This window comes from Mustela putorius, unplaced genomic scaffold (assembly GCF_011764305.1).
Source record: "Mustela putorius furo isolate JIRA1106 unplaced genomic scaffold, ASM1176430v1.1 tig00003845_pilon_pilon_pilon, whole genome shotgun sequence".
NCBI classification, from domain to species: Eukaryota; Metazoa; Chordata; class Mammalia; order Carnivora; family Mustelidae; genus Mustela; species Mustela putorius.
Window position 1 is genome coordinate 53,786,777 of NW_025421998.1, and position 9,392 is coordinate 53,796,168.

The following is a 9,392-nucleotide window of genomic DNA, read 5'->3' on the forward strand; positions in this document are numbered from 1 at the left end:
AATGCTATCATCCCAGCAGACAGGGCTGGCCTCTCTGCTGTCCTAGGCCCTGTGCAAGATCATGGCAAGGTTGGGGCAACGAACTGGGCTCCAGTCATCGCATGGCATCACAAGGGTGACCCTCAGGCCAGCTGTTAGCTGCCCCTGTAGTGACAGCGAGAGGCCTCGGCTCCAGCAGAAAGCTAGCCCTCCAACTGGAGGCAAAGTTCAAATTCAAACTCCTTACCCACATTCCTCCCACTTCTTGCAGATCCTCCTCTCCCTCCTGGCAGCAAGAGACGTAAGGGGCCCTGGTTTTAGAGGGGGAAAGAATGCTGGGTGAGCTTGGGCAGTTATGCAACCTCTCTGAATTGGGGGCTTTAGTTTTCCTTCTCTAAAATGGCTTTCCTCATGAGGCTGGGAAAAGTTAAGGCTGGGTAGATGAAGTGGTCTGTAAACAAGAAGGAATGATACAGATGGAAGCACTGTACAGTAGGGCAACTGATTATGGCCTGTCCACACACAGCTTGCTTATAAGGCCAGGGTTGTCGACCTTGGTATAATGGCTTTGCACTTGGCTTTAAAGAATGCAGATGAGGGGCGCCTGGGTGGCTCAGATGGTTGAACGTCTGCCTTTGGCTCGGGTCATGGTCCTGGGGTCCTGGGATCGAGTCCCGCATCGGGCTTCCAGCTCAGTGGGGATTCTGCTTCTCCCTCTCCCTCTGCCACTTCCCCTGCTTGTGCTCTCTCTCTCTCAAATGAATAAAATGTCTAAAAAATTGAAAAAAAAAAAAAAAGAATGCAGATGAAGTTCAATGGGAAAAGTAGTGGACTGAATAAAGGCAAAGTGAAGTGAACCAGTATTCAATGGGCAGGGATTTTTAGGCCTTTCATTATTTAATCCACTCAAAAATCAAGGGAGAGAGAGGTAACCGACCCAAACGGGAAACCTGAAGTTCTCAAACTTTCTCAGTTCTCAGGGCTCAGAGTGTGCCAGCATCCCTAGGAAAAGAAATACCTAGAGGTTCTATTTATTCTGTAGATAGGTTCAGACAGTAATGTGTGCTGATACCCTCACAACTGAGCACTGGTGGGCCTTGCACAGCTCCAGAGATTTGGAGTCAGGACACGCCCATCTCATCTCTGGTTCCATATTGACCTTCACACACTTAGTATTTTATCACAGCTCCGTGCCTAGCCTCGTGCTGATACAACATCATCAAAAGGAATGATAGGATTTAATGTTGAAATGGAACTATCTCAAGCTAGAGCTTCACATGATGGCAGACACATGTTCCCATTTCCCTTAAAAATTCAAAATTTCCCAGAGAGCTCAAGTGAGTTCACTGTGGTGCCCCGGGCTGCCTCCCTGTGTAGTCTGGAAATTGAGGTAACAAACTAATGCTCAAAGGTTTGAAGTAACTTCAGGTCAGACCTTCTCAAATTTTCACATGCACAGGAGCAGCCCAGGGATCTTGTTTAAATGTGGACTGGGGGGGGTGCACCTGGGTGGCTCAGTTGGCTAAGCACCTGCCTTCGGTCAGGTCATGATCCTGGAGTCCCAGAATGGAGCCTCGCATCAGGCTCCCTGCTCGGTGGAGAGTCTGCTTCTCCCTCTGACCTCCCCTCTTGTGCTCTCTCTCTCTCTCATGCTCTCTTTCACTCTCTCTCTCAAATAAATAATCTTTTTAAAAAGTAAAATAAATGTGGATTTTGATTCAATAGGGTAGGGGCCTGGGAAGCTCCTTTTCTAACAAGCTCCGGAGTATGGAATATGCCACTAGCTCGAGGAATACACTTGGCGAGTAGTAAGGTGCTCAATGAAGCAGTCGGAAGAGGCTGGGCCACCATCCTAAACACCCGGGTCTCTCGAGCCCACGCTCTTCCCCACAACCACACTGATTCCCCCATACCTAAAACTGTACAGGGAAATTTTTCACTTGGATCAATGGACGTCCGGTTTCCAGATGGGCATTTGAAGAAGTTCGGAAGCTGCCTTCCTTGCCTGATGAGGAGGACAAAGGGACGAGAAGAATGTAGATAAAATTTAAATTCCTGCGGTGCCTGGGTGGCTCAGTAGGTTAAGCATCTGATTCTTGATTTGGGCTTAGGTTATGATCTCAGGGTTGTGAGATCAAATCCTGTGCTGGGCTCTAGGCTGGACACTAACCTGCTTGAGACTCTCTCTCCCCCTGCCCCACCCCCATGCACTCGCCTCTCTCTCTCTCCTTTTCTTAAATAATTAAATAAATTTCCTTACACCCCCACCAATTTAAAAGTATATGATCAATCACTCCTCAAAATCCTGGTGCAGTTCTTTGTCCCGTCGCCATGCTTTCATAAAACTACCTTTTTGCACCCAAAACATCTCAAGATCTTGACCATCCGCTCTCGGCCGGCATCGCGTCGTCATCCAGCCACACAATAACAAGAAACGTGGAACAAACTGAAACCCAACAACTCTTCCTAAATTCATCAGAGAACTGAGTCAACAAGACAAACCACTGCCCCCAGCATTGGTGAGACGCACAGGCAAATCCCGAGAACGGTGACCTACCAGGCTCACAGTTCGGAGGCACAAATCCCCAGGACACCAGGACACCAACACAGGATGGCGACACCCACAGGGTAGCTGGAGGCCCCATGCAGGCAGGGCTGGGAGTCAGACTCCAGGAGGGGTTCAAACACCGTGATGAGAGTTACGGCTGCCTCGCGCCTCTTGGAGGGGAGTTCAGAGAGAAGTCCCCTCCTACTTCTGGAAAAGGGATGGGGGGAAACAGCTTTTCTTAAATACACATGGAGATGGCCGTTCTTCTTAACAAGGCCTGCCCGTCAGTAAAACTGTCTTCCCAGAGCCTAGTGAACTTGGGGAAGGGAAATACCCAACTCAGCCCCTCGGGGCCTCCCCTGAGGGGAAATGAAAGGACCCACACCACACCACACCACACCACACCACACCACACCACACCACACCACCACCACCAGTGACCCCACCCCCGGAAGAGCTCTCCCACGAGTCAAGGCGGCCCAGGGGCTCCTCTGAGCCAAGACCCCAGAGTGGGGCTAGAGAATGCTTCCTTCCACCTACCTCATGGCCCGCTGAGGCTCCTGTACAGTAACCAGGGCCGCTGTGAACCTCACAGGAGATGGGAGAAGTCTTGGGAAATCTGAGGACAACACGGGAGACAAAATGGAGGACACCAGAGGAAAGCTCAGCTTCTGACACCTACCCCTGCAGCAACCGGCTCGTGGGGCCAACCCTCAGCCAGAGAAACGTAAACCCTCGCACTAACGGCCCATTTCCCTTGATTCCTTTCACCTGGTATATCATGTCCAGCTTGCAACAACAAAAAAAAAACCCACAAGCCAGGCTAAAGACCACCCCCCTCAATTTGAAGAGCCCCCAAGTCCCTGGCATATGTCCCACTGTCCAGTCAGACATTATTTACAACACACAAGTTCCCACTAAAATTATTAAGACTTTCCAGATGGAGGCTGCAGAGCATCACCCCCAAGGCACGGGTCCCTCACGAGTCCGTGACCCCACACGCAGCCCAAACGTCTGCCAGACCAAAGGCTTGGGAGCTGTGTCGCCCAGGGCTTGCTCATACCTGAGCTCTGCTTCGGGTCCCACCCAGGAACTAGCTCTGGAGAGGACTGTGTTTTGAGCCTGGGGTCCTCACCAACTCTGTGACCCTGTCAATCATTACCCTGTTCCCCAGCCCCACCTCAAGCCTGGCTGGCCCATGGGAGCCCAGGTGCTTTCTCTTTGGATGCCTGCCCTTGCCCAGAGAGCAAAGCCAGCATCCTACCCCCGGAAGAGACCCCTATTCCTGTGGGTGTCCTGTTGTGTTCCGTCACCACCGCCGGGCAGTCTACAACACTTCAATCTGCTCAGCTGTTTTGAGGAGGAAACAGTGTATAGATAAAACTCTGCACGATATTTGCAGAAACAACGCAATTGAATGACATTCCCCGGAGATGTTTACTTAAAGCAAATCAAAGCTATTCAGCGAGACAAGCGAGAAGATACAAGCAACAGGATCTCACTGCAAAAAGGAGTCACCTTGGGCACCTGGGTGGCTCAGTCATTTCAGTGTCTGATTGTTGATTTCATCTCAGGTCATTAATTCATGGTTGTAAAATGGAACCCCGCATCAGACTCATGTGCTGGGTGCAGAAACTATTTGGGACTCTCTTTCTTTCTCTGCCTCTGGCCTGCCCCTAAAAAAAAAGAAGGGGTTACGTCAACATAGAAATGAGAACATGAAAGAATTCAGAAAAATATCAACAAAGCCCTGGTCCCACCAGGTATTCCTGCGAGCCAACGGAATTGAGGCACCAAGTTCTAGTCCATGAAGCCTGCTGGAAGCAGCAGAGGATATCCTGCAAAGGGGGGGGGGGTCCCCCCAGGTGGCAGCAGGAACCTTAAGAGGAAAGTAACCTGCAGTCTGCAATCACAAGCGCCTTGCTGAAGGTGCATCCTGGAGAAATGAAAGACGCATTCCTTCTGCCAAGTTCCTAAATGCATGTAGATGGGCAGTGTGTGGCCTGGAGCTAAGCTTTGGTGGCAGAAACAAAAGAGAGCTGGGGGACTTTGGTTTTGCTCCTGAGGGGATACAGTGGAGGAACTGAGTGGGACCTGGAGCCTGCATTATGGAAAAATAGCCAAGGGATTTTTTTTTTTTTTAAATAAAGGGATGTCATGAATTCAATGTTAAATTGTCTATGTTGCTACAGTAATGGGATGGTATGAAATACTGATTGAAATCCATCTTTTTTAACATATTATCAGAGAGATGGAGCACAAGCAGGGGGATGGCAGGCAGAGGGAGAGGCAGGCTCCATCCCAGGACCCTGCCATCATGACCTGAGCTGAAGGCAGGTGCTTCACTGACTGAGCCACCCAGGCATTCCTGGATCCATTTCTGACTCCAGAGGCTACAGTAAGGTGCAGGGAAACGAGGAAAATCCGCCAAGTCCCCGTATTCTTCAGGTCCACCAGGGCTACCCATCTTCACATGGAACCTATGCAGACAGTGAGCTAGACCAAACAAGTTAACCGCCCTCCTCCCTGGACACACAGATAGGCCTGTGTACGGCGAAGGATGAAGCTTGCCCCAAAGGGAGGCTTGGCCCTGCTGTGCTCCCGGGTCGTAATCTTTGAGCCCTGAGAAGAGTGTATTTGTTTCCATGGGGGCCTTGGGCCACACCAGACAGTCTATGCCAACACTGTGATGTATGGTGGGGACCGTGGACCATGTGATTTCAGCTTACTCTCTGAAGGCTGCAGGCTAGAGGTCGAGACGGAAGACAGTCACATGAGCAGGCGGCCCTGTCTGCATGACCAGGTGGCCCTGTCTGCATGACCACTCCCAGGAAATATCTGGGAGACCAAGCCTTCCATGAGTTTCTCTGGTTTGCCGTACTCTGTGTCAGCTCACACAGTTGCTCCCGCTGCTTGGGTTCCCTCTCTTGCTGTCTCTCTCTGTCAAATAAGTAAATAAAATAAAAGCTTAAAACAACAACAAAAAAGAGGTGATTGGAAAGGAAGAGTCAGTCTGAGATGTGGAGGGAGGCTGCCTGGGGTTTGAACAGAACCCAGTGGGAGGAGCTACTAAAAAAAGGTTTCATACTTACATCTTCCCACTGGGGGTGCCTCAGTGAAGCTGACCTTCTCCGGATCCCCTCTGCACAGCGCTGTCATTCTTAACCCTGACTGTACTTGAGAAGCACTGAACGCACCTGGGCCTTGTCTCCAGCTAATTTAATTCATCTGTTCTGGAGGTTTTAACATTACATCGTTTATAGCTAGCTTTATTAGGAAATAATTGACAATGAAATTACCAGTTTGAGATGAAAAAAAAATTTATGTATTTATTTGACGAGACAGAGAGAGAGAGAGGGAAAGCAGAGGGAGAGACAGATTCCCTGCCGAGCAAGGAGTCTGATAACAGGGCTCATTCCCAGGACCTGGGATTAGGACCTGGGCGGAAGGCAGATGCTTATCCCACTGAGCCACCCAGGTGCCCCAGTTTGTTGAGCTTTGAGAAATGTTTACAGGAATATAAATATGCCAATCATCATGATGAAAAATATATGCATCTCTCCAGAATGTTCCTGATTGATCTGGGTGTCTTGTAAACAACATAAATGTGTTTTTCCCAGTTCTGGAGACTGGAATGTCCAAGATCAAGGAAAAAGCAAGGTCAAGTTCCAGTGAGAGCCTGCCTCCTGGTTTATCGCTGGCCCCCTCTCTATCTGCACATGGAGCCTCTTTTTACCAGGCACTAACCCCATTTATGAGGGCTCTACCCTCGTGACCTAATAATCCCCTCCCAAAGTCCCCACCTCCTCATACCATCAACCTTTGGGGTTAGGGTTCAACATATGCAGGGGGGCACATTCAGACCAGAAGAGTTTCCTTGTGCAGCTGTAGAGTTAATACACTATACATTGCTCTAACCCCCGGCCCCTGGAAAACTATGATCTAATTCTGTCTCTATATGTGTGCCTTTTCTAGAATTCACATAAATCGAAGTGTATATCATGTCATTGGGTCTAATTTCTTTCACTTGGTGTTGTGCTTTGAGGTTTATCCACCTTGTGTTCAACAGCAGCTCGTCACTTTTTACTGCTGAATGTTTGCCAATCTGTGTATATACTGTAATCTCTTGCGTTTTGTTTGTTTGTTTATCCATTCACTAACTGATACATATTTGGGTCTGGTCTGGGACCCCTGACTGAAGGTCTTGCAGATTCCCTTTCTCCAGCCGGGCAGAAGCGCTCAGCGGCATCGCAAGCGTGGCAGCCACTAGATGGCGCTCCGCGCTCACACTGAACTCGAGAAAAGTCCTCAGGCGCAGAATCTGGTGGCTGCCTCATCATCCTTCAAGCACCACAGGCCCAGAGTCTAAGGCCCACGGTACTTTTAGGGACCTACAAAAGTTTTAAAATTTCTTTTAAAATCAAGAGACAAAAAGGAATATAATATTACTGGATTACATTAATCTTTATACCAATATATAATATAATATACTTTATATAATACAATATATAAAATAATATAATATACTTAGCTATTCTTTATATATGCATACCTTATATATTTATTTATTTTTTTTTACTGCAGGTAGGATTCCGTGAAAGCAAAGTGTCTAGGGTCCACAAAAGTCCCAGCTTGGCCTGGATTATTTCTCCACATCACATTTACTGTGTGCATAAAAAATGTCATTGGAAGTTCAGGCAGTTCCCAGAGTACATCTATCCTCATGAACATCTTCCAAGATGCACGCATTCATTTATTTATCTAACTCAATAAATTCATTCTCGGTCAAATTCCTCTTGATCTTACCTCCTAAATTTCGCTCTAATCTGTCACCTTCCCTGTGCACCCACGCAGCCACCTAAGTCCCGGTGACAGGCCTGTTTCTCCTGGATTAGGACATTAGTCTCTGGCTTGGCCTCTCTGCTTCCAGCACCTCTCTGTTAGCAGCCAGAGAACAACCCTTAAGAGCTCTAAGCTGCTAGTTAGCCTTTGTGTGCTTACAAATAATTCACGCAGAGGACACACCTTCTTGGTCATCACCCTCACCCGATAAAATCCACCTGCCCCTTCAATGCCCATCTCTCTGGGCTCCGGCTCTCTGCAGCCTCTCCTTGCTCCTCTCCAAAGTCTGGCTCCTTCATGTACCGCCTTAGCTGTACCATATTTATGTGTTTATATTTTTTCCTTATCATGTTATGGGTGTGTGTGTGTGTGTCTTGTGCATAGAGAACTACTATTTATAGAGTGGCCACTAGATGCAGGATACTGTGCTACACATAGAAAGCTATGTATCCCTTCAATTCGCTTCCCATTTAGGTGACCAACTCATCCTACTTTGCCTGGAACTTTCTACCTTTTAGCTCTAAAAGTCCTGTGTTCCAGGAAACTCCTCAATCTCAGGCAAAAGGGGATGGATAGTTAGTCATCCGAGACAATGAGCCCATCATACAGGTGAGAAAACTATGGCTCAGAAAGTTACAAAAACTTAGTGACGCCCATAAAGCTAGTTAGTGCTGGGACCTGGGCTGTGTCCTTCGGAAAATCAGTCCTCTTTCCACCATGGCGTGCTGCCTGTTCACAGTAATCAACTTTGTAGCTTCATGCCTATGATGATTCCGCATATATTAAATATTTGATGGGTGAGTGAATGAACAAATTCTCCAATAGAGAATCAAAACAGTTACCACCTAATGACATAATGAACTTGCCAAGCCGTGTCTCCTCCCTCTCTGTGATTCTGCGTAGTCACAGAATGTTAGAAAACTGAGCTCAGAGGGGAGAGACGACTTGCCCAAGGTCACACATCTGGGGAAGAAGGTGGAGCACGAACCAGAACACAGGTTTCCTGACTCAGGATCTGGGCCTACTAGAGAACTGAGTGAAATAAAGGAGAGGGAAGAGTAGGAGAAAACTGGACTGTTTTGTTTTTGTTTTTGTTTTATATCTAACTGAAGATGTTAAGCAGCTCTGAATGGCCAGGATCTGCACCATTAAAAAACAAAAACAAAAACAAAAACAAAAACAACAAGCAAGATTGAGAACTTCTTTTCAAAAAAGACAAGTAACAAAATAACAACATCTAGCGTTCCAAGTCCAGAGAGCTTATTACAGGAGCAAGAAACGCAGGAGGTACCAAATTTGTGATCCAGAGGGAGCCTTTTTTCTTGTCGATCCTCCCTAATCCCACTCTGAAACAGTCAAGCCTTGGGTTCAAACCAATCACGCATCTCCAAAACGGAGGGAGAGTTTGGAGACCAAATGGCCAGGCACGGCCAGCCACAGAAGGGGCCATGCGCACTGCAACTGCAGCACAGCTCTGAAATGCCCACTTTGTGTCCAGTTTTATGAGCAGCTCTTGGCTTCCAGGCTTTGTTTGTGCTTTGTCCCAGGCCTTTACTGACCTCTTTGATTCTGAGGGGAATCTCAGCCCCAGGCAAATGGGCATTTCAATGCACAATGGAAACCGGGTTCCTCTAGGGAGTTGGCAGGTCCCAGCATCTTGACTCTGGCCTTTCCAGAGAAGTGTGGCTCCACTGTGCCTGGGGCAAAGAACAAAAGGAGCCCCAGTGGCAACCACTGGGGCCAATGTAAGTGCCTGAGGGATGAAAAGTTGATGACTTTTCCCTCTTTTCCTCCTGGATCTGCCCTCAAGGTTCTTTTATGGGAAAGACTGGAGAAAGGAAGGAATAATCCTTTGTCTTTGCCTTTTGTGTGTCCCCCATCCCTAATACCCCAATCAAGTGGGGCAGGGAAGTCAGCTTCACCAACCTAGTCCCAGGTGTAGCACAGCGCCCCCTAGGCCACGGAGGACCGCTCTGCAACCGGTTGTTGAACGAGCAGTCCGAAGGCCTGGAGCCAGGGTACC

General features: G+C 48.3%; 1 long non-coding RNA gene across 1 annotated transcript; it reads right to left on the reverse strand.

The window, feature by feature from the left end:
- Positions 1-1,691: 1,691 nt before the first annotated feature.
- On the reverse strand, positions 1,692-4,220 carry LOC106004908. The gene is made up of 3 exons (XR_001177987.2): positions 3,068-4,220; positions 2,537-2,734; positions 1,692-1,984 (listed from the first exon to the last, which is right to left on the reverse strand). It is a non-coding gene; the product is annotated as an uncharacterized LOC106004908 (long non-coding RNA).
- Positions 4,221-9,392: the final 5,172 nt, after the last annotated feature.